This window comes from Lepisosteus oculatus, chromosome 14 (genome assembly GCF_040954835.1).
Source record: "Lepisosteus oculatus isolate fLepOcu1 chromosome 14, fLepOcu1.hap2, whole genome shotgun sequence".
Taxonomy (NCBI): Eukaryota; Metazoa; Chordata; class Actinopteri; order Semionotiformes; family Lepisosteidae; genus Lepisosteus; species Lepisosteus oculatus.
In genome coordinates, this window is record NC_090709.1 from 54202562 (window position 1) to 54224274 (window position 21713).

Sequence of the window (21713 nt, forward strand, 5' to 3'; positions counted from 1 at the left end):
GCTGTATCGCCTGCAAGTACACATCCAACACCACACTCATTCAAGGCCCCTCAGGACAATTCTGGATCACCCAGATGGCATCTTGTACCTCCAGCAACCTTATTTACTGTATCTCTTGCGTAAATGCCCAGTTTCTCTCTATATTGGAGAAACAGGAAGGAGACTTGGAGACCGCTTCAGAGAACATGTCAGGGCTATGAAGATTAAAGATCTCTCCAAAAACCACTGTTTCTCATTTCACCTCTGATGGCCATGACCACTCTAATCTCTCCATCTGTGTTCTCAAAGATGGTTTTCTGAACTCATACATTAGAAAGAATACCAAAACCAAACATATCCTGCAGCTAGGATCACACCTTACCCCTTCTCTAAACGAAAGACTACTATTCTACTAAATTTTCTCCATTCATTGGAAGTTTCATTTCACACCTCTCAACACCTATTCTGACTTCACACCTCTTGATTGGCCTCTCTTTCTGTCCCCTGCTCCCGCCTCTCACCCCTCCTCCCTCCCAGCCTTTGTTCTCCCACTACATTACCTTTGCCTACTGCCTTCTCTCTCTCACACCTGAATGAGGCTCCACGGCCGAAACATTGTTTTCTCTCTTCTTTTTTTTCAGCATGGAATAAACCTATTACTTGTTCCTTAACAACCGGAAACAATATCTTCGGTCTTTCCAGAGCTGTAAGTAGTCATTCCAAGTTTATTAACTTGTCTCTGTGCTTGTATGTACTCTTCAATAGCCACTGATGTTCTGTACAACAGCTATTTTTAAAAATAAATTTGCATTTTTTTGGACTGCTTTTAAAGAATTGGCACATTTGGCAGAACGGCGGCTCTGTGGCTAAGGATCTGCACCTGTGGCTGGAAGGTTGCTGGTTAACATCCCACGGTCGGCAGAGGAATCCTACTCCATTGGGCTCCTGAACAAGGCCCTTAACCCCAACTGCTGCAGGGGTGCCGTATAAATGGCTGACCCTGCGCTCTGACCCCCAGCTTCTCTCCCTGTATGTGTGTCTCAAGGAGAGCAAGCTGGGATATGCAAAATAGGAATTTCTAATGCAAGAAACTGTATATGGTCAATACAGTGATCTTATCGTATTGGCACATGGTAATCTCCAAGGAAAAAGTAATAGGTTTATTCCATGCTGAAAAGAGAAGAAGAAAACACAATGTTTTGAGCATGGAGCCTTCTTCAGTTATGATTTGATTTTTTACAATCATACCCACACAAACTTTCCAATTTTAAAAAATCTTGCAAACACAACCCAGATATGTTGACTTTTAAAAAACAAAAACAATTTGGGGTATTTTTTTTAAGAAACACATACTTCTTTTCTAGTTTTTTATGTGGCTGTGACTGTCAGAAATCCTCAGTGAAAAGGTATGCAGATCCTGTGCAGATGCAGGAGCAAGTAGTTATTGAGACAGGCGAACAATCCAGAACGAGATTGTTAGGTGAAAGGTAGATCGAAATACTGGAAGTACAGAGAGAAGCAAACAATTCAAAACAGAAGGTAAGGTCCAAGGTCGAGAGGCAAAAGGGAGTTCAGTAACCAGTAAGCGAGATTCAGAGTAAACGCGAGGTAGAGCTCTCAAAGAGAAGACTCAATACCGAGTAGCGGGAAGCGGGTTTGAATGGTTAAAACAGTGCTTTTCTGGTGGATTAACAAATGTTATTATTAACCCGCTGCTGGTACTGGTTAGTTCTTTTGTGAGTTGATCTCCCCTGGCTGGTGGTCGTGACAGTGACAGAATGCTGTTTTGTGATTGATGCTATATCAAAATATAGGGTCCCTCAAAAATTAAACACAGAAATAAGAACATTTAATGGCTTGTACATCTGTTGCACTCCTACACTATTAACATCCATTGGGAGTTGAATTTCAATTATGTTTCCACTTCATTCAGATGTGTTCCCTATTTTTCAGATTTTTGGCAATGCCACATGTTAAAGGAGGACAGAGGAGTAGGAGGCCAGACCTGTGGTCAAGGGCTGGTGAAGTAGGGAATGAGATCAAAGAATTTCTGAAGTTTTCTAAGCTAGAAAAAAAATTAGGTGGCATGACAATATGTGGTCAACACTGTCAAACAGAGTCCTTGGAGAGGATTGCTCCAGCAACAGGAAATGGTTATCAGTGATTTGGCATGAAGATAGAAAAAAAGTAAGAATCCAAGTGCTTAGGGCTCAGAAGGAGGTGAGTATTGGTAAGGATTCCAAACCAGATGACAGTACACAATCTATAGTCAATATTTCAAGTCAAAGTGAGGGACATAGTTTGGAAGGCAACACAGAGCTCAGAAGTTCATCAGAAGATACAGAAGAGGCATGGGCTGCACACGGCAGCACAGACAGTGGTGACATGTTTGAAGGAGAAAAAATCTGTGTAGAATCAGAAAAAAAGCCTGAAGAGCACAGTGAATATTCCCAGGGGGCAAGCGTGCCTGGGACGTCACCTCAGGATAAAAGGGGATTAAGAAAGATTGTCTGTGCCTAACACTTTCCAAGTATGTCTGAAGGCTGAACGATGGAGAAAAATACCACCTCTAAAAGGTACATCTAAACTAAGATGACCATGGACCCATATGTTATATAGCGAGGTCAGGAAGATAAATCATTGCTGCCCAATAGCCTTCAAATACCAATACATCAGGAAAGAGAACAGCAGAAAAAAAAAAAACTTTCTGATGATTAAAGCAGTCTGTACTTTCAGTTCCTACCTTCAGTACCTTCAGTTCCTGTAATGTAAAATACATAATGATAACAAGACACAAACCAATGGGCAATGATGACATCACAATTGATGTTGTTCGAGTAGGAAAAATACAACACAGTGAAAGGGAAACAAAATTTCGACAGGCACGTCAGCCTTATCGTTGAAAGATTGCCCGTGCCCTCACAAAAGGAATCAGCAATGTGTACTACAGGCAGCTGAGCAGAACTCCGCTTGCTGAAATTGCAGCAGGCAATTTATCTAAGGCTCACAAGCAAGTATTAAACACTTCAGCATTTACTATTCGAATACCACACTTTGTCTAAACACTGCCGCTTCTTAAGCTAATGAGTAACGGTTTTTGAGCACGCATTGTGTTGTTAATACTTATATTAAAAAAGCATAAATTCACATAATGGAATTTGGACTGAACAAAGTAGTCCAGCCCCTTTACAACATTACATACCCACTGATTAAAGCTTAAAACTACAGCAGCAGGAGTAACAATAATGGCAACAACATGTTTGGAGTTCGGCATTTCATTTATTCTGCGGAAACATCGTATGGGAATGAACTGCCTGAGATAAAAGAGTAATTGTTTTTACAGAGCATTGCGTTGTTCTGTTCATGCTGACTACACGCTTTAAATTTGTCGTTTACTGCAAGCGTTGCTTTTCCAGGTTTTTCTGAAATTCCTCGCATTTGAGCCAGCACTAAAATATTTCATTCCCGTCGCTGAATACATCGTGGAAACGGTATTTGCAACGGAATGCTGTCACACATGAAACCTCTTTGTTATTCGGTTCTGAAGTTTGAAAATGAAAATAAAACGGGGGTCACTTCATAGGCTTGAAAGAAGTCCAAGCAGCATAAAAACCCGCGAATTCTCACAAATTGCATTGTGCTGCACCTTTCTTCTGCCTTAAACATTTGAATGCATACCTTACTGCTGCTAATCACATTCACGTGTTTACAAAGCTTTTTTCTGTCCGTTCTGTTTTTGCTAAGCAGTTTCTCCGTTTTCCTCGTACTGTGATTGTCAGCGAGCACAACAAGACTGAAACAGTGTAAAGGCAGGTAAAAAAGACAGGGTAAAACACCTGACTGTCAGGAGTGGGATTTGAACCCGTGCCTCTATTTGGAGAGCGAAACACAAAGCTTATAAGAAGCTGTGAATTTGCTGTTTTAAAGTGCTCGACTATCCTGAAAAAATGTGTGCTGATTGCACCAGTCGCATGCGATTTTCCGTAACGTTAGGACGATAGATACGACTGGACGAACACAATTTGTGGCGTTTAGCATGACATGGAAAACGGTACCGGAGCATTCGGGTCCGGACTACCAGACTCGAAAATAATTTTACCCCCGCACTATCAAACTATTAAACTCCCAGCCTCTCTCACTCTCTCCTCACCTCTCACCTATGATCTGAACCTCACAGTGCCTTCTTTCTTACCAAAAACCCAAACACACATTGAAAATCTATCTCTACCATACATGTCAAAAGCTCACTCCCCATCATTTCTATCCCTTTATTTCATTCTTTTGATGCATGTTTTTGCACATAACCTGTTACCTTTTTGTTGTTTTGCACACTGCCTGTTGTTGTTTTTTGCACATCGGCTGTTGTCTTTCTTTTGTTATACAATTGTATTGTTGTTGTGTTTTTTTCTTTGTACTACTTATATCCGAGAGCTAGCTAAATAGCATTTCGTTATACCATATACCTGTGTATGAGTATAATGACATTAAACTTGTACTTGAACTTGACAGAGTCTTGCAGGCAGTATATTATTTTATCGTTTACTCGTATAAAAAAAGCATGGTCTTCTCGTTCCTAAGTCAGATTTTTAGTGCTTTCGAACGTTACTTCCAACCTGGACTGACAGCTCACCCGATCTGTTTGTGATCAGACCATGGAGTCGGGGGCTGTACCAAGCGCACGTTCCTTCCCAGTGCTGAGGCGATCATTCGGAAGATGGGTGTGAAGAGAGATAAACTTTGTCGACTAAAAAACAAGGCAGGATATGCAAGAATACTAATCACTGGCGACAGTTATGCTCTCTTACTATTGAGATCCCTACATTGCGAGTTTTTTTAAGACTTTGAAACTAAAGGAAAGCGGTGACAAACGAAACAGGCACGGGTGGGGTTTGAACCCACGCTCTTCGGTTTACGAGACCGACGCCTTACCACTTGGCCACCGCGCCTTCACATAACCATGGGAATAAGGTTGTTCAAATTATTTTTTTCTGAATCCGGTTTACATCGCCAAATGTAAACCGGAGGCAGCAACAACAATAAAAAGGATACTTGTCCTTAAACTCGGACGTGATGTTCTGCAGACATGTGCACAATGTCCTGTTTTCTTGCAGTGTAGACATTTTGCTGTTCACGCTCCGCATTCATCTGCTTTGTGCGTTATTAGTCCGCACCTGTAACATGTAATGTCAGCCGTCCCCTGTTCTTCTATATCTCTAGCATGACTGCGTCCGGCTGCTCGGCTTTTGTTTGTAAAGTTTGAGCGAGCGCCCCGTTCAGTGTCACTTTGTCACTGTGGTCAGAAAGCATTCTTGATTCTGCTTGAGCTGCTTCATGAATTCTAGCGACTGTAAGAGCTCTTTTTAAAGTCAGCCTTCATCCTGCAGCAATTTATAGTCTCTTATGTGCACATTTTTCCACAAGTTGATCTCTTAACATGTCAGTTTCCAATACTCCAAAGTCACAAGATTTAGCCAGTTCTCTTAGTGCAGTCACAAAAGCATCAACAGATTCGTCCTGAGACTAAGTTCTCTGCCTAAATTTATGCCGTTCCAAAACCACATTTCGCCGCGGTGTAAAGGAAGCGTCTAAGGCAGCTACAGTCTTTTTCTCCAGGGAGGTTGGCAAAAATCCGCTGCACGGAAGCCCCGATACAGTGCAGTAATGTAGCACGTCTCACGGCATCCTGAGCTTCTGTAGATCCACCGGCTATTTAAAAAAAAATCTGTACGACTCCATCCATATCTTGTATTCCGTATACAAATCCGGAGCTCCGAGGTTCAGTAGAAGCGGTGGAAAAAGCTGGGCATAAGCAAAGCTTCTCGGCGCGGCTGCCATATCTTCCATGGCGCAAGCTAAACGAAAAGTCCGAAAATTCAAAAGTTCGTTTCTACCAGCAAGAGAATTAAAATCTGCAGTGTTCTGCTCGCTTTGAGTCCGTCAAGCACTCATCTCTGGTCACCATAAATGTTGTGTATCTAAATTTAGAGAAGTTTTTATATTATTTTAACTATTTTGTTAACTACACAGATCACGCCCTTACACCATATATTCCCGCCTTCTACTCTCGTTCTGTTGTCTCGCGATGTCTACTCACTATACTACATTAAGCATGACTTCTTGTTGCAGTTGAGCTCAAAGCTGGAGATGAACTCCATATTCTACCGCCGTAACTAGTCCGAAACGTAGTACACAGTACACACTTTTTAAGTGAACTCAGGTTGTTAAAAAATTAAACCAGCGCCCTGTCACAGAAACGTACCCCAGTCTCCCGCGCAACAAGCGGGGGTACTCAGCACTATACTAACGAGGAGCGCTTGTCAGCAGCTGAGCGTCAGCTCTGTTTACTGTCAGCAGTCATTTCCTCATTTCTAAAGACTTTTTCACTTGCTCTCAGCTTTTAAAGACGGTCATAAACGCTCAAGAAGTAATTCATGTCAGTTGGAAGTCTGTTTCTGTTGTCTCAGCTCTTGATAAAGAAAAGCCGTGCGTGGGAGACTCCCTCTCTGAAGAAGTTTGCCGTCACCCTGCGAGGGAGAAGAGCCATCAATCACCGAGGCAACCACTGAGACAGTTAACATTAAACACGTGAAATGCGAGATGTTGTGACTTTTTTCCCGCTTAAGGCTTCTATCGTTTCTACTCTAACGAGAAAGACCTCTTTATTAGAAGTGAGATTTTAACAAACGTCTCCAGGGTTAACTGCGACCTGAACGCAACGCCTTAGACCACCAGCCATCTTGCCTGTGGTACTTAGAGCAGCGCTCAAAAAAAATGATCAGAACCCGAAAGCGCTTCTTATGCGGATCAGTATATTCCGATACCACTGGTTCTGCAGAAGAAATAAGAAAAGCCGAACTCAAAGCAGTGTGTTGCCATTACGGGTACTCTGCGGCTGCTTTAAGATCTACTCACACCGTGTTGCCATTAAGGCTACCTAGTTAAAAAAAAACTTATCGTCATCTTTTTGAACGTGATTATTAGACACCCGTTAAATCTCCACCGAGGTTTCTTGAGAGATCGTTCAGCGAGCGAGTATTAAAAAACTACGTCGCTTCCAACCTCTGCTCTCACTGTAAACTCGGACGTGATGTTCTGCAGATGTGCAGTGTGCCTTTCCTCTTGTCGTATTCAAGAGTACTCACTGTGTGCGCTCCTCACTGCGTGTTCTGTACTCTACTGTGATTTAATTTAGATGATTACGTGGAGTAGAGTGACAAGATCTACTTGAACATTTTCGGTTTGTGAAATGAAACACTAAATACAGTACTGTAAATACAAGTAATGGACATTTAAAATAACCACAGTACAGCTAGAAGAGTGAAAGATAAGAGACTATTTAGAATGACATTCACAATAGACTTAAGAACAGCACAACCGCCCGAAGAGGGACTTGAACCCTGGGCCCTCAGATTAAAAGTCTGATGCTCTACCGACTGAGCTATCCGGGCTCTGAAAGAAAGTCGACACTGTCGGGATCCTCGCAAGTCACCTGTCTCTTGTGCCGAAGAGCAGTCATACCGGACCCGTCTGGAATGACCACTGACAGACTTTATCCAGAAGCGACGGTACCACTTCCAGTAGAATGAGTGAGAAATACAGCATGACATGGGTAGTTAAGGGGCTCCCACAATCCATCTTTCCTCACATTACTAATTTTTTTCAATAGCATTTTGACCTTTTTTCACATTCAGATTTTTTTCACATTTAATAAAATCTTTTAATCAACAACATTAAAAAGAAAACAAATGGAACATTTTTGGGAACAATAATTAAAAAAAAAACTTTCAATGCCTTGGTTGTTTACGTGTGCACACCCTTTATAAAGGGAGTTGCAACAGTGCTGAAATGTAAAGAGCATTTCTGTAGAGAAAACAGCATTTTTTCTGCCTTGATGTTAAGCTTAGGGAGCCTGTCTTTTAGAAATTCTATTTTATAACACCTTGCACAGCCTCCCGGCAGACTAACAAATATTTTTTTGGAGAAATTGGCTCACACACCGGAAGACACTAACGTTTATTTACGTTAGAGTATGTAAAACTCAGGCTTTAACAGATGTTCATGATGTTTCACACGGGGTGTTACCTGTTGTAGTGTTTCAAAAGATGTGTTAGCGGACAACAAATTATCTTGAAAAGATTTGGGTTTGCACTGGCTGGGATTCAAACCCGACTCAATTATTTGGAAGGCGCCTGTACCACCAACGCACTTCCGAGAAGCACCTGCAAATTGTCACAATCCTCTCTCTCACCTACAAAGTTATGGAGACACAGACATCCAATGAAAGCTCAAGGCTCCACTCAAGGCTTTATTCATTCAAGGCTCCACTATTTTGCTGTGAAGTCATTTTAATTAATTTTAGCTTTGATAAGGTGTCGTTTTTGCCTCTTAAAGTTAAAATCTGCTCCTTTCTTCCTGGTATAGAAATAACATGTTCCATCTTTGTTTAAAAACACCACTAAAAGTAAATTATTCAGCTCTAACGCCTGTGTGCATTGACAAGACATCTCAAAAGGACTTATCAAATAAGAACACGATCCTTCCTGTTACCATTCCTGTGGTGGGGCGTTGTTTCACCCTTTTATTTTCTTCTACAATATTTGCAGACAGGGCTTTATCACTCGAGTTGTACAGAACAAGTGTACATCGGTCCATGAAAATCATCAGTAGTGCTGTTTTTCTATGCATAGTTTAATCAAGAGCACTTAAAAGATGCAAAAAGCTTTCAAATAAAACAGAATTGAAAGACAGTCGAGTAAGAAGGTAGAAAAAAAGCACTCCCCCGTCTGGGAATTAACCACCGTCGCAGGTATGACTGGATACAAAAATAATAGATTAATTTGTGCCCAGTCTCTTGAAGCTTCAATGCGATTATTTTTCCTTCCTTATTTCTTCATTCCCATGCATTTACTCTGTAGTAGAGGAAACGCGAAAGTGGGAAACTGCAGGCATTCTTCGTGAGTGGTGGATTGTGATCAGTGAGCATCTGGACAAGTCTGTTCCATTACTTTGCCATCGGGGATGTAGCTCAGTGGTAGAGCGCATGCTTCGCATGTATGAGGTCCCTGGTTCAATCCCTGGCATCTCCAGGTGCTTTATATTACAGTACTCACATTGCAATCTTTTGTTGAGTGAGAACTCTTTCCTTGTGTTCAGAGAGAGCCAGGTTTACACAACTAAATGCAGGCACACTCGACGTGCTGCAGAGTTGCGCTGCTGTTTTAAATGTACCTCATTTAGTTCTGTTAAATCCTAAATTATTTGAACTAACCCTAACCCTAATAATTTAGTTCAAATTCAGGAAATCCAGAGATTGCTTCACACTTGCCGTGGCTGTTGCAGAAAACACCTCTTGAATCTCACCCGGGATTTCTTGAGAGATCATTCAGCGAGCGAATCCTCCTTCTGATCTCCGCACTAAACTGAAAGCTTCACGAACTCCTCACTGCGTGTCCTGTACTGTTACAAGTGCTCTCGTGTAGATGTGAAGCACAGCCATAAACACACTTTGAACTTTTGCCGTTTGTTAATGAAAATGCAAAAGAGCATGACAAGTATTGATCGTATAAAATATCCATGCCACAACTCGAGAAAGTACTGAAGGACTACATATCGACTTTTGATGATTACAAGAGATTCAAGAAACACAACCGTCCGCACCTGGGTTTGGATCCTGAATGCTAGAGTTAAAAGAACATAACCGACGTTTATGACCTATAAACTCTCTAAATTGTCTTATAGTTTATGAAAGAAAACACTTTCTTAATAATTACTTACTGATGATAGACGATTTATTGAATTTTAACAAAATCACAATTACAAACTTTTTCGGTTAAACTGTTATTCACATACTCTAACGTAAATAAACGATAGTGTCTTCCGGTGTGTGAGCCAATTTCTCCAAAAAAATATTTGTTAGTCTGCCGGGAGGCTGTGCAAGGTGTTATAAAATAGAATTTCTAAAAGACAGGCTCCCTAAGCTTAACATCAAGGCAGAAAAAATGCTGTTTTCTCTACAGAAATGCTCTTTACATTTCAGCACTGTTGCAACTCCCTTTATAAAGGGTGTGCACACGTAAACAACCAAGGCATTGAAAGTTTTTTTTTTAATTATTGTTCCCAAAAATGTTCCATTTGTTTTCTTTTTAATGTTGTTGATTAAAAGATTTTATTAAATGTGAAAAAAATCTGAATGTGAAAAAAGGTCAAAATGCTATTGAAAAAAATTAGTAATGTGAGGAAAGATGAATTGTGGGAGCCCCTTAACTACCCATGTCATGCTGTATTTCTCACTCATTCTACTGGAAGTGGTGCCGTCGCTTCTGGATAAAGTCTGTCAGTGGTCATTCCAGACGGGTCCGGTATGACTGCTCTTCGGCACAAGAGACAGGTGACTTGCGAGGATCCCGACAGTGTCGACTTTCTTTCAGAGCCCGGATAGCTCAGTCAGTAGAGCATCAGACTTTTAATCTGAGGGCCCAGGGTTCAAGTCCCTCTTCGGGCGGTTGTGCTGTTCTTAAGTCTATTGTGAATGTCATTCTAAATAGTCTCTTATCTTTCACTCTTCTAGCTGTACTGTGGTTATTTTAAATGTCCATTACTTGTATTTACAGTACTGTATTTAGTGTTTCATTTCACAAACCGAAAATGTTCAAGTAGATCTTGTCACTCTACTCCACGTAATCATCTAAATTAAATCACAGTAGAGTACAGAACACGCAGTGAGGAGCGCACACAGTGAGTACTCTTGAATACGACAAGAGGAAAGGCACACTGCACATCTGCAGAACATCACGTCCGAGTTTACAGTGAGAGCAGAGGTTAGAAGCAACGTAGTTTTTTAATACTCGCTCGCTGAACGATCTCTCAAGAAACCTCGGTGGAGATTTAACGGGTGTCTAATAATCACGTTCAAAAAGATGACGATAAGTTTTTTTTTAACTAGGTAGCCTTAATGGCAACACGGTGTGAGTAGATCTTAAAGCAGCTGCAGAGTACCCGTAATGGCAACACACTGCTTTGAGTTCGGCTTTTCTTATTTCTTCTGCAGAACCAGTGGTATCGGAATATACTGATCCGCATAAGAAGCGCTTTCGGGTTCTGATCATTTTTTTTGAGCGCTGCTCTAAGTACCACAGGCAAGATGGCTGGTGGTCTAAGGCGTTGCGTTCAGGTCGCAGTTAACCCTGGAGACGTTTGTTAAAATCTCACTTCTAATAAAGAGGTCTTTCTCGTTAGAGTAGAAACGATAGAAGCCTTAAGCGGGAAAAAAGTCACAACATCTCGCATTTCACGTGTTTAATGTTAACTGTCTCAGTGGTTGCCTCGGTGATTGATGGCTCTTCTCCCTCGCAGGGTGACGGCAAACTTCTTCAGAGAGGGAGTCTCCCACGCACGGCTTTTCTTTATCAAGAGCTGAGACAACAGAAACAGACTTCCAACTGACATGAATTACTTCTTGAGCGTTTATGACCGTCTTTAAAAGCTGAGAGCAAGTGAAAAAGTCTTTAGAAATGAGGAAATGACTGCTGACAGTAAACAGAGCTGACGCTCAGCTGCAGACAAGCGCTCCTCGTTAGTATAGTGCTGAGTACCCCCGCTTGTTGCGCGGGAGACTGGGGTACGTTTCTGTGACAGGGCGCTGGTTTAATTTTTTAACAACCTGAGTTCACTTAAAAAGTGTGTACTGTGTACTACGTTTCGGACTAGTTACGGCGGTAGAATATGGAGTTCATCTCCAGCTTTGAGCTCAACTGCAACAAGAAGTCATGCTTAATGTAGTATAGTGAGTAGACATCGCGAGACAACAGATTGAGAGAGTAGAAGGCGGGAATATATGGTGTAAGGGCGTGATCTGTGTAGTTAATAAAATAGTTAAACTAATATGAAAACGTCTCTTTATTAAGATACTGTAACGCTTACGGCCGACAAGCACTGTGTGTGATAGCAGGACCTCTCTTTGGCTCACGGGGCTAGGTCGCTGCAGAGAGACGCGGAAGTCCCGGGTTCGAGCCCCGGACGGTTTAGGGGCCGACCTAATGCGGCAAGGGCGCCCGCCTGAGCCCCCGTTGCGTTACAATACACAACATTTATGGCGACGAGAGATGAGTGGTTAACGGACTCAAAGCGAGCAGAACACGAACTTCTGAATTTTCGGACTTTTCGTTTAGCTTGCGCCATGGAAGATATGGCAGCCGCGCCGAGAAGCTTTGCTTATGCTCAGCTTTTTCCACCATTTCTACTGAACCTCGGAGCTCCGTATTTGTATACGGAATACAAGATATGGATGGAGTCGTACAGATTTTTTTTTAAATAGCCGGTGGATCTACAGAAGCTCAGGATGCCGTGAGACGGGCTACACTACTGCACTGTATCGGGGCTCCCGTGCAGCGGATTTTCGCCAACCTCTCTTGAGCAAAAGGTACATATGAACAGACTGTAGCTGCCTTAGACGCTTACTTTACACCGCGGAGAAATGTGGTTTTGGAACGGCATAAATTTAGGCAGAGAACTTAGTCTCAGGACGAATCTGTTGTTGCTTTTGTGACTGCACTAAGAGAACTGGCTAAATCGTGTGACTTTGGAGTATTGGAAACTGACATGTTAAGAGATCAACTTGTGGAAAAATGTGCACATAAGAGACTATAAATTGCTGCAGGAGGAAGGGCTGACTTTAGAAAGAGCTCTTACAGTCGCTAGAATTCATGAAGCAGCTCAAGCAGAATCAAGAATGCTTTCTGACCACAGTGACAAAGTGACACTGAACGGGGCGCTCGCTCAAACTTTACAAACAAAAGCCGAGCAGCCGGACGCAGTCATGCTAGAGATATAGAAGAACAGGGGACGGCTGACATCACATGTTAAAGGTGCGGACTAACAATGCACAAAGCAGATGAATGCGGAGCGTGAACAGCAAAATGTCTACACTGTAAGAAAACAGGACATTATGCACACGTCTGCAGAACATCACGTCCGAGTTTAAGGACAGCAACATCAGAGATTGGAAGCTAGGAAGTTTCAGGTCTGTTTTTTTATTATAGGTTCAAGAAAGTCTGAATACCTTTGCAAGAAGTATTTCAGAATCCCACTCAAATCCAGTATGAATGCCGGATAAATCTACATTGTACAATTAGTATACTGTTTGTCCGTTGAATCAAACACGCCTTATGAAGCATTTCTAAAACAGGAGAGATCGTTATGGAATGGGTCTTCCTGTAAAAATAAAATGACTTCACTATAAGCAGAGGTGTGAAAGCCTGCTCTACAGAAGAACTATAGCCAGAGATGCCAAAGAGGTCGAGATTTCACCACGTGAGAGAAAGCATCTCAGAAAACGAAGTTGCGGTCAATTCCACGCGTTATAAAAACACTAGGTCAAACAACAAGAGCTGAAGAGCCGCTGTTGAGAGTAACGTGGCCGAGCGCTCTAAGGAGCTGGCTTAAACCTCCAGTCTCTTCAGGAGCATCTGTTGGAGTCGCACTGCTACAGCGTATCTCCTTGTTAAGTATCCCTTTTACTGTTGTTGCTGCCTCCAGGCGATGTAAACCAGATTCAGAAAAAAATAATTTGAACAACATTATTCCCATGCTTTCTCGAAGGTCCAGTGGCCAAGTGATAAGGTGTCGGTCTTGTAAACTGAAGATTGTGGTTTCAAACCCCACCCATGCCTGTTTCAAAGTCTTCAAAAAAACTTGCAATGTAGGAGTCTCAATAGTAAGAGAACATAACTGTCGCCAGTGATTAATATTCTTGCATATCCTGCCTTGTTTTTTAGTCGACAAAGCTTGTCTCTCTTCACACCTATCTTCCGAATGATCGCCTCAGCATTGGGAAGGAACGTGCGCTTGGTACAGCCCCCGACTCCATGGTCTGATCACAAACAGATCGGGTGAGCTGTCAGTCCAGGTTGGAAGTAACGTTCGAAAGCACTAAAAATCTGACTTAGGAACAAGAAGACCATGTTTTTTTAAACGAGTAAACGATAAAATAATATACTGCCTGCAAGACTATGTCAAGTTCAAGTTCAAGTCCAAGTTTATTGTCATTATACTCATACACAGGTATATGGTATAACGAAATGCTATTTAGCTAGCTCTCGGACATAAGTAGTACAAGAAAAAAACACAACAACAATACATGTATAACAAAAGAAAGACAGAGACAACAGCCGATGTGCAAAAAAAAAAACAATGGGCAGTGTGCAAAACAACAAAAAGGTAACAGGTTATGTGCAAAAACATGCATCAAAAGAATGGAATAAAGGGATAGAAATGATGGGGAGTGAGCTTTTTGACATGTAAGGTAGAGGTAGATTTTCAATGTGTGTTTGGGTTTTTGGTTAGAAAGAAGGCACTGTGAGGTTCAGGTCATAGGTGAGAGGTGAGGAGAGAGTGAGAGAGGCTGGGAGTTTAATAGTTTGATAGTGCGGGGATAAAAACTGTTTCTGAGTCTGGTAGTCCGGACCCGAATGCTCCGGTACCGTTTTCCATGTCATGCTAAACGCCACAAATTGTTCGTCCAGTTGTATCAATCGTCCTAAAGTTACGGAAAATCGGATGCGACTGGTTCACTCAGCACCCATTTCTTCAGGATAGTCGAGCGGTTTAAAACAGCAAATTCACCGATTTGTGTCTTTTAAGCTTTGTGTTTCGCTCTCCAAATAGAGGCATGGGTTCAAATCCCACTCCCGACAATCAGGCGTTTTACCCTGTCTTTTTTACCTGCCTTTACACTGTTTCAGTCTTGTTGTGCTCGCTGACAATCACAATACGAGGAAAACGGAGAAACTGCTTAGCAAAAACTTAACGGACAGAAAAAAGCTTCGTAAACACGTGAATGTGATTAGCAGCAGTAAGGTATGCATTCAAATGTTTAAGGCTGATTTATAACAGCAGCAGAAGAAAGGTGCAGCACAATGCAATTTGTGAGAATTCTCGGGTTTTTATGCTGCTTGGACTTCTTTCAAGCCTATGAGGTGACCCCCGTTTTATTTTCATTTTCAAACTTCAGAACCGAATAACAAAGAGGTTTCATGTGTGACAGCATTCCGTTGCAAATACCGTTTCCACGATGTATTCAGCGACGGGAATGAAATATTTTAGTGCTGGCTCAAATGCGAGGAATTTCAGAAAAACCTGGAAAAGCAACGCTTGCAGTAAATGACAAATTTAAAGCGTGTAGTCAGCATGAACAGAACAACGCAATGCTCTGTAAAACGATCTGAAGCCGCAATTACTCTTTTATCTCAGGCAGTTCATTCCCATACGATGTTTCCGCAGAATAAATGAAATGCCGAACTCCAAACATGTTGTTGCCATTATTGTTTCTCCTGCTGCTGTAGTTTTAAGCTTTAATCAGTGGGTATGTAATGTTGTAAAGGGACTGGACTACTTTGTTCTGTCCAAATTCCATTATGTGAATTTATGCTTTTTTTTAATATAAGCATTAACAACACAATGCGTGCTCAAAAACCGTTACTTATAAGCTTAAGAAGCGGCAGTGTTTTGACAAAGTGTGGTATTCGAATAGTAAATGCTGAAGTGTTTAATACTTGCTTGTGAGCCTTAGATAAATTGCCTGCTGCAATTTCAGCAAGCGGAGTTCTGCTCAGCTGCCTGTAGTACACATTGCGGATTCCTTTTGTGAGGGCACGGGCAATCTTTCAACGATAAGGCTGACGTGCCTGTCGAAATTTTGTTTCCCTTTCACTGTGTTGTATTTTCCCTACTCGTACAACATCAATTGTGATGTCATCATTGCCCATTGGTTTGTGTCTTGTTATCATTATGTATTTTACATTACAGGAACTGAAGGTACTGAAGGGTAGGAACTGAAAGTACAGACTGTTGTAATCATCAGAAAGTTTTTTTTTTCTGCTGTTTCCTGATGTATTGGTATTTGAAGGCTATTGGGCAGCAATGATTTATCTTCCTGAACTCGCTATATAACATATGGGTCCATGGTCATCTTAGTTTAGATTTACCTTTTAGAGGTGGTATTTTTCTCCATCGTTCAGCCTTCAGACATACTTGGAAAGTGTTAGGCACAGACATAATCTTTCTTAATCCCCTTTTATCCTGAGGTGACGTCCCAGGCACGCTTGCCCCCTGGGAATATTCACTGTGCTCTTCAGGCTTTTTTTCTGATTCTACACAGATTTTTTCTCCTTCAAACATGTCACCACTGTCTGTGCTGCCGTGTGCAGCCCATGCATCTTCTGTATCTCCTGATGAACTTCTGAGCTCTGTGTTGCCTTCCAAACTATGTCCCTCACTTTGACTTGAAATATGGACTATAGATTGTGTACTGTCATCTGGTTTGGAATCCTTACCAATACTCACCTCCTTCTGCGCCCTAAGCACTTGGATTCTTACTTTTTTTCTATCTTCATGCCAAATCACTGATAACCATTTCCTGTTGCTGGAGCAATCCTCTCCAAGGACTCTGTTTGACAGTGTTGACCACATATTGTCATGCCACCTAATTTTTTTTCTAGCTTAGAAAACTTCAGAAATTCTTTGATCTCATTCCCTACTTCACCAGCCCTTGACCACAGGTCTGGCCTCCTACTTCTCTGTCCTTCTATAACATGTGGCATTGCCAACAATCTGAAAAATAGGGAACACATCTGAATGAAGTGGAAACATAATTGAAATTCAACTCCCAATGGATGTTAATAGTGTAGGAGTGCAACAGATGTACAAGCCATTAAATGTTCTTATTTCTGTGTTTAATTTTTGAGGGACCCTATATTTTGATATAGCATCAATCACAAAACAGCATTCTGTCAATGTCACGACCAGCAGCCCGGGGAGATCAACTCACAAAAGAACTTACCAGTACCAGCAGTGGGTTAATGATAACATGTGTTAATCCGCCAGCACATGCTCTACTGTGCGGCAAGCAGCATTGTTTTAACCATTCAAACCCGCTTCCCGCTACTCGGTATTGAGTCTTCTCTTTGAGAGCTCTACCTCGCGTTTACTCTGAATCTCGCTTACTGGTTACTGAACTCCCTTTTGCCTCTGGACCTTGGACCTCACCTTCCGATTTGGATTGTTTGCTTCTCTCTGTACTTCAAGTATTTCGATCTACCTTTCACCTAACAATCTCACCTGACGTTCTGGATTGTTCACCTGTCTCAATAACTACTTGCTCCTGCATCTGCGTAGGATCTTTATACCTTTTCACTGAGGATTTCTGGCAGTCAAAGCCACATAAAAAAAACTAGAAAAGAAGTATGTGTTTCTTTAAAAAAAATACCCCCAAATTGTTTTTGTTTTTTAAAAGTCAACATATCTGGGTTGTGTTTGCAAGATTTTTAAAAATTGCAAAGTTTGAGTGGGTATGATTGTAAAAAATCAAATCATAACTGAAGAAGTCTCCATGGTCAAAACATTGTGTTTTCTTCTTCTCTTTTCAGCATGGAATAAACCTATTACTTGTTCCTTGGAGATTACCATGTGCCAATAAGATATGATCACTGTATTGACCATATACAATTTCTTGCATTAGGAATTCCTATTTTGCATACCCCAGCTTGCTCTCCTTGAGATACACATACATGGAGAGTAGCTGGGGGTCAGAGCGCAGGGTCAGCCATTTATACGGCACCCCTGGAGCAGTTGGGGTTAAGGGCCTTGTTCAGGAGCCCAATGGAGTAGGATTCCTCTGCCGACCGTGGGATGTAAACCAGCAACCTTCCAGCCACAGGTGCAGATCCTTAGCCACAGAGCCACCGCTCTGCCAAATGTGCCAATTCTTTAGAAAGAAGTCCAAAAGAATGCAAATTTACTTTTTTAAAACAGCTGTTGTAAATAACATCAGTGGCTATTGAAGAGTACATACAAGCACTGAGACAAGTTAATAAACTTGGAATGACTACTTACAGCTCTGGAAAGACCGAAGATATTGTTTCGGGTTGTTAAGGAACAAGAAATAGGTTTATTCCATGCTGAAAAAAAGAAGAGAGAAAACAATGTTTCGGCCGTGGAGCATTCTTCAGGTGTGAGAGAGACAGGGCAGTAGGCAAAGGTAATGTAGTGGGAGAACAAAGGCTGGGAGGGAGGAGGGGTGAGAGGCGGGAGCAGGGGACAGAAAGAGAGGCCAATCAAGAGGTGTGAAGTCAGAAAAGGTGTTGATAGGTGTGAAATGAAACTTCCAATGAATGGAGAAAATTTAGTAGAATAGTAGTCTGTTGTTTAGAGAAGGGGGAAGGTGTGATCCTAGCTGCAGGATAAGTTTGGTTTCGGTAGGCTTTCTAATGTATGAGTTCAGAAAACCATCTTTGAGAACACAGACGGAGAGATTAGAGTGGTCATGGCCATCAGAGGTGAAATGAGAAACAATGGTTTTTGGAGAGATCTTTAATCTTCACAGCCCTGACATGTTCTCTGAAGTGGTCTCCAAGTCTCCTTCCTGTTTCTCCAATATAGAGAGAAACTGGGCATTTACTGCAAGAGATACAGTAAATAAGGTTGCTGGAGGTACAAGATGCCATCTGGGTGATCCAGAATTGTCCTGAGGGGCCTTGAATGAGTGTGGTGTTGGATGTGTACTTGCAGGCGATACAGCGAGCTCTGTTGCAGGGGAAAGTACCTGGTGTGGATGGTTGGTGAGAGCGGTCAAGGGAGGTGTGAACACGAAGGTTGCGCAGATTAGGTGATTGGGGATATGAGATGATGGGGCGGTCAGAAAAGAGGGCCCAAATGGAGGGATCATCCTGTAGGATGGAAAAGTTGTCGTTAACAGTCCTGCGGATAGGAAGTGTGTTAGGGAAGCACCAAAGGAATGCGGTTGTTACGGTGGGAGTTCCTGATTGGGTTGATGGTCCGAGGGGTGTTTTTGGCTAGGGCAAGGGCCCTGTCAATAACACTGCTGGGGTATCCTCTGTTGATAAAAAGGAGTACATTTTGAGGGTTTGGTTCTGGAAGTCGATGTCGTCACTGCATATTTGTTGTAGCCGAAGGAACTGTGAAAAAGGGAGAGAATTTTTAGTATGTTTGGGGTGAAATGAGCTATACAAGAGATAGCTGTGTGAATCCGTGGGTTTGTAATAAACAGAAGTGGAGTCTGGGGTAGTTGATGGAGAAGTTGATGTTGAGAAACGGAAGAGTAGTGGAAGATATGTTAACTATATATTTGAGGGACAGGTGGAAGTTGGGTCCCATTCTGGTGCCCATGGCAACTCCACTGACCTGTTGGTAAAAAAGATTATTGAAAGAGAATGCGTTCAGTGTGAGGACCAATTCTGCAAAGCGTACCAGGGTGTGGGTGGGTGGACAAAGCACTGTGCGTTTGTCCAGCGTGTGCTTGAGGGCTGTAAGGCCGTCATTATGGGGAATGACGGTGTACAGAGATGTGATGTCCATGGTAAAAATGTGGCATTCGGTACCCTGAAATTGGAAATCATTGAAAAGTTGGAGCGCGTGGTTGGTGTCTTTGATGTATGAGGGAAGATCTTCAACCAGCGGTCTCATGAGGCTGAGATGTAAGTAGTAGGACAGTTACATGCTGATACGATGGGGCATCCAGGGGTGTCCGGTTTGTGGATTTTGGGGAGGAGGTAAAATTGAGATACCTGTGGGTGTTCCATGATGAGCCGGTTCGCCTCCTGGGGTAGCTTGTTACTGCTGATGAGAAGGGAAATGGTGGATACCACTTCCTTTTGGTAGTCAGTGGTAGGGTCCTGTTGGAGAGGGAGGTAGGCAGAAGTGTCAGTTAGTTGTCTAGAGGCTTCAAAGATATATAGATCCTTACGCCACACCACAACAGCACCTCCTTTGTCCGCTGGTTTGATGACGATAACATCCCTGTTGCGGAGAGACTGGAGCGCCTGATTTTCTCCTTGGGTGAGGTTAGACCTATGTTTACTGGGTATAGAGAGTGCCATGGGAGCTTGATTAGTGCATTGGTTGATGAAATAATCAACTGGTGGAAAACGGCCAGAGGAGGGAGTCCATTTGGGATTAATGTTGTTAATGACATCAATAACCGGGTTGTCATCAGCTGCCTGTGAAGAGGAATTGTCGGCAAAATGTGCTCTGAGACGGATCCTGCGGTAAAAGCGGTTAAGGTCGACATTGGTCTGGGGGATGTCCAGCTTCCTGGGAACTGGTACAAAACTCAGCCCTTTGCTGAGGAGGGATCGCTCATCCTGTGAAAGGGAAAGGTCAGAAGGTATGGTGACAACAAGGTTAGGGTTGGTGAGGGTGTCCTGGGTGTTGATGGTTTTCTTCTGTAGAAGATGACTGAGTTTTTTGTCCTTCTCTGTAGTGAGAAACTGGTAGAGTTTAGAGTTGAGAGATCTAATGAGGTTAGTTATGAAGGGAAGATGATGTGGAGCTGTCAGCCGTAGAAATTCCTTAGCCTCTTTGATGTTGTTATCGGAGAGGATAATCTGTTTTACTTCTTTTGTCATACTTCTTTTCTAGTTTTTTATGTGGCTTTGACTGTCAGAAATCCTCAGTGAAAAGGTATGCAGATCCTATGCAGATGCAGGAGCAAGTAGTTATTGAGACAGGCGAACAATCCAGAACGTCAGGCGAGATTGTTAGGTGAAAGGTAGATCGAAATACTTGAAGTACAGAGAGAAGCAAACAATTCAAAACAGAAGGTAAGGTCCAAGGTCGAGAGACAAAAGGGAGTTCAGTAACCAGTAAGCGAGATTCAGAGTAAACGCGAGGTAGAGCTCTCAAAGAGAAGACTCAATACCGAGTAGCGGGAAGCGGGTTTGAATGGTTAAAACAATGCTGCTTGCCGCACAGTAGAGCATGTGCTGGTGGATTAACACATGTTATTATTAACCCACTGCTGGTACTGGTAAGTTCTTTTGTGAGTTGATCTCCCCGGTCTGGTGGTTGTGACATTGACAGAATGCTGTTTTGTGATTGATGCTATATCAAAATATAGGGTCCCTCAAAAATTAAACACAGAAATAAAAATATTTAATGGACTTGTACATCTGTTGCACTCCTACACTATTAACATCCAGTGGGTGTTGAATTTCAATTATGTTTCCACTTCATTCAGATGTGTTCCCTATTTTTCAGATTGTTGGCAATGCCACATGTTAAAGGAGGACAGAGAAGTAGGAGGCCAGACCTGTGGTCAAGGGCTGGTGGAGTAGGGAGTGAGATCAAAGAATTTCTGAAGTTTTCTAAGATAGAAAAAAAAATTAGGTGGCATGACAATATGTGGTCAACACTGTCAAACAGAGTCCTTGGAGAGGATTACTCCAGCAACAGGAAATGGTTATCAGTGATTTGGCATGAAGATAGAAAAAAAGTAAGAATCCAAGTGCTTAGGGCGCAGAAGGAGGTGAGTATTGGTAAGGATTCAAAACCAGATGACAGTACACAATCTATAGTCCATATTTCAAGTCAAAGTGAGAGACATAGTTTGGAAGGCAACACAGAGCTCAGGAGTTCATCAGGAGATACAGAAGATGCATGGGCTGCACACGGCAGCACAGACAGTGGTGACATGTTTGAAGGAGAAAAAATCTGTGTAGAATCAGAAAAAAAGCCTGAAGAGCACAGTGAATATTCCCAGGGGGCAAGCGTGCCTGGGACGTCACCTCAGGATAAAAGGGGATTGAGAAAGATTATGTCTGTGCCTAACACTTTCCAAGTATGTCTGAAGGCTGAACGATGGAGAAAAATACCACCTCTAAAAGGTAAATCTAAACTAAGATGACCATGGACCCATATGTTATATAGCGAGTTCAGGAAGATAA

The 21713-nt window shown here is 42.3% G+C and overlaps 4 non-coding genes across 4 annotated transcripts; 2 read left to right on the forward strand and 2 right to left on the reverse strand.

Moving 5' to 3' along the window:
- Positions 1-4853: 4853 nt before the first annotated feature.
- trnat-cgu (transfer RNA threonine (anticodon CGU)) lies at positions 4854-4925 on the reverse strand. The gene has a single exon. It is a non-coding gene; the product is annotated as a tRNA-Thr (tRNA).
- A 2429-nt stretch (positions 4926-7354) lies between these two features.
- Positions 7355-7427, reverse strand: trnak-uuu (transfer RNA lysine (anticodon UUU)). The gene has a single exon. It is a non-coding gene; the product is annotated as a tRNA-Lys (tRNA).
- A 1566-nt stretch (positions 7428-8993) lies between these two features.
- On the forward strand, positions 8994-9065 carry trnaa-cgc (transfer RNA alanine (anticodon CGC)). Its single transcript has one exon. It is a non-coding gene; the product is annotated as a tRNA-Ala (tRNA).
- Positions 9066-10407: 1342 nt separating this feature from the next.
- trnak-uuu (transfer RNA lysine (anticodon UUU)) lies at positions 10408-10480 on the forward strand. The gene has a single exon. It is a non-coding gene; the product is annotated as a tRNA-Lys (tRNA).
- The last annotated feature ends 11233 nt before the right edge of the window (positions 10481-21713 follow it).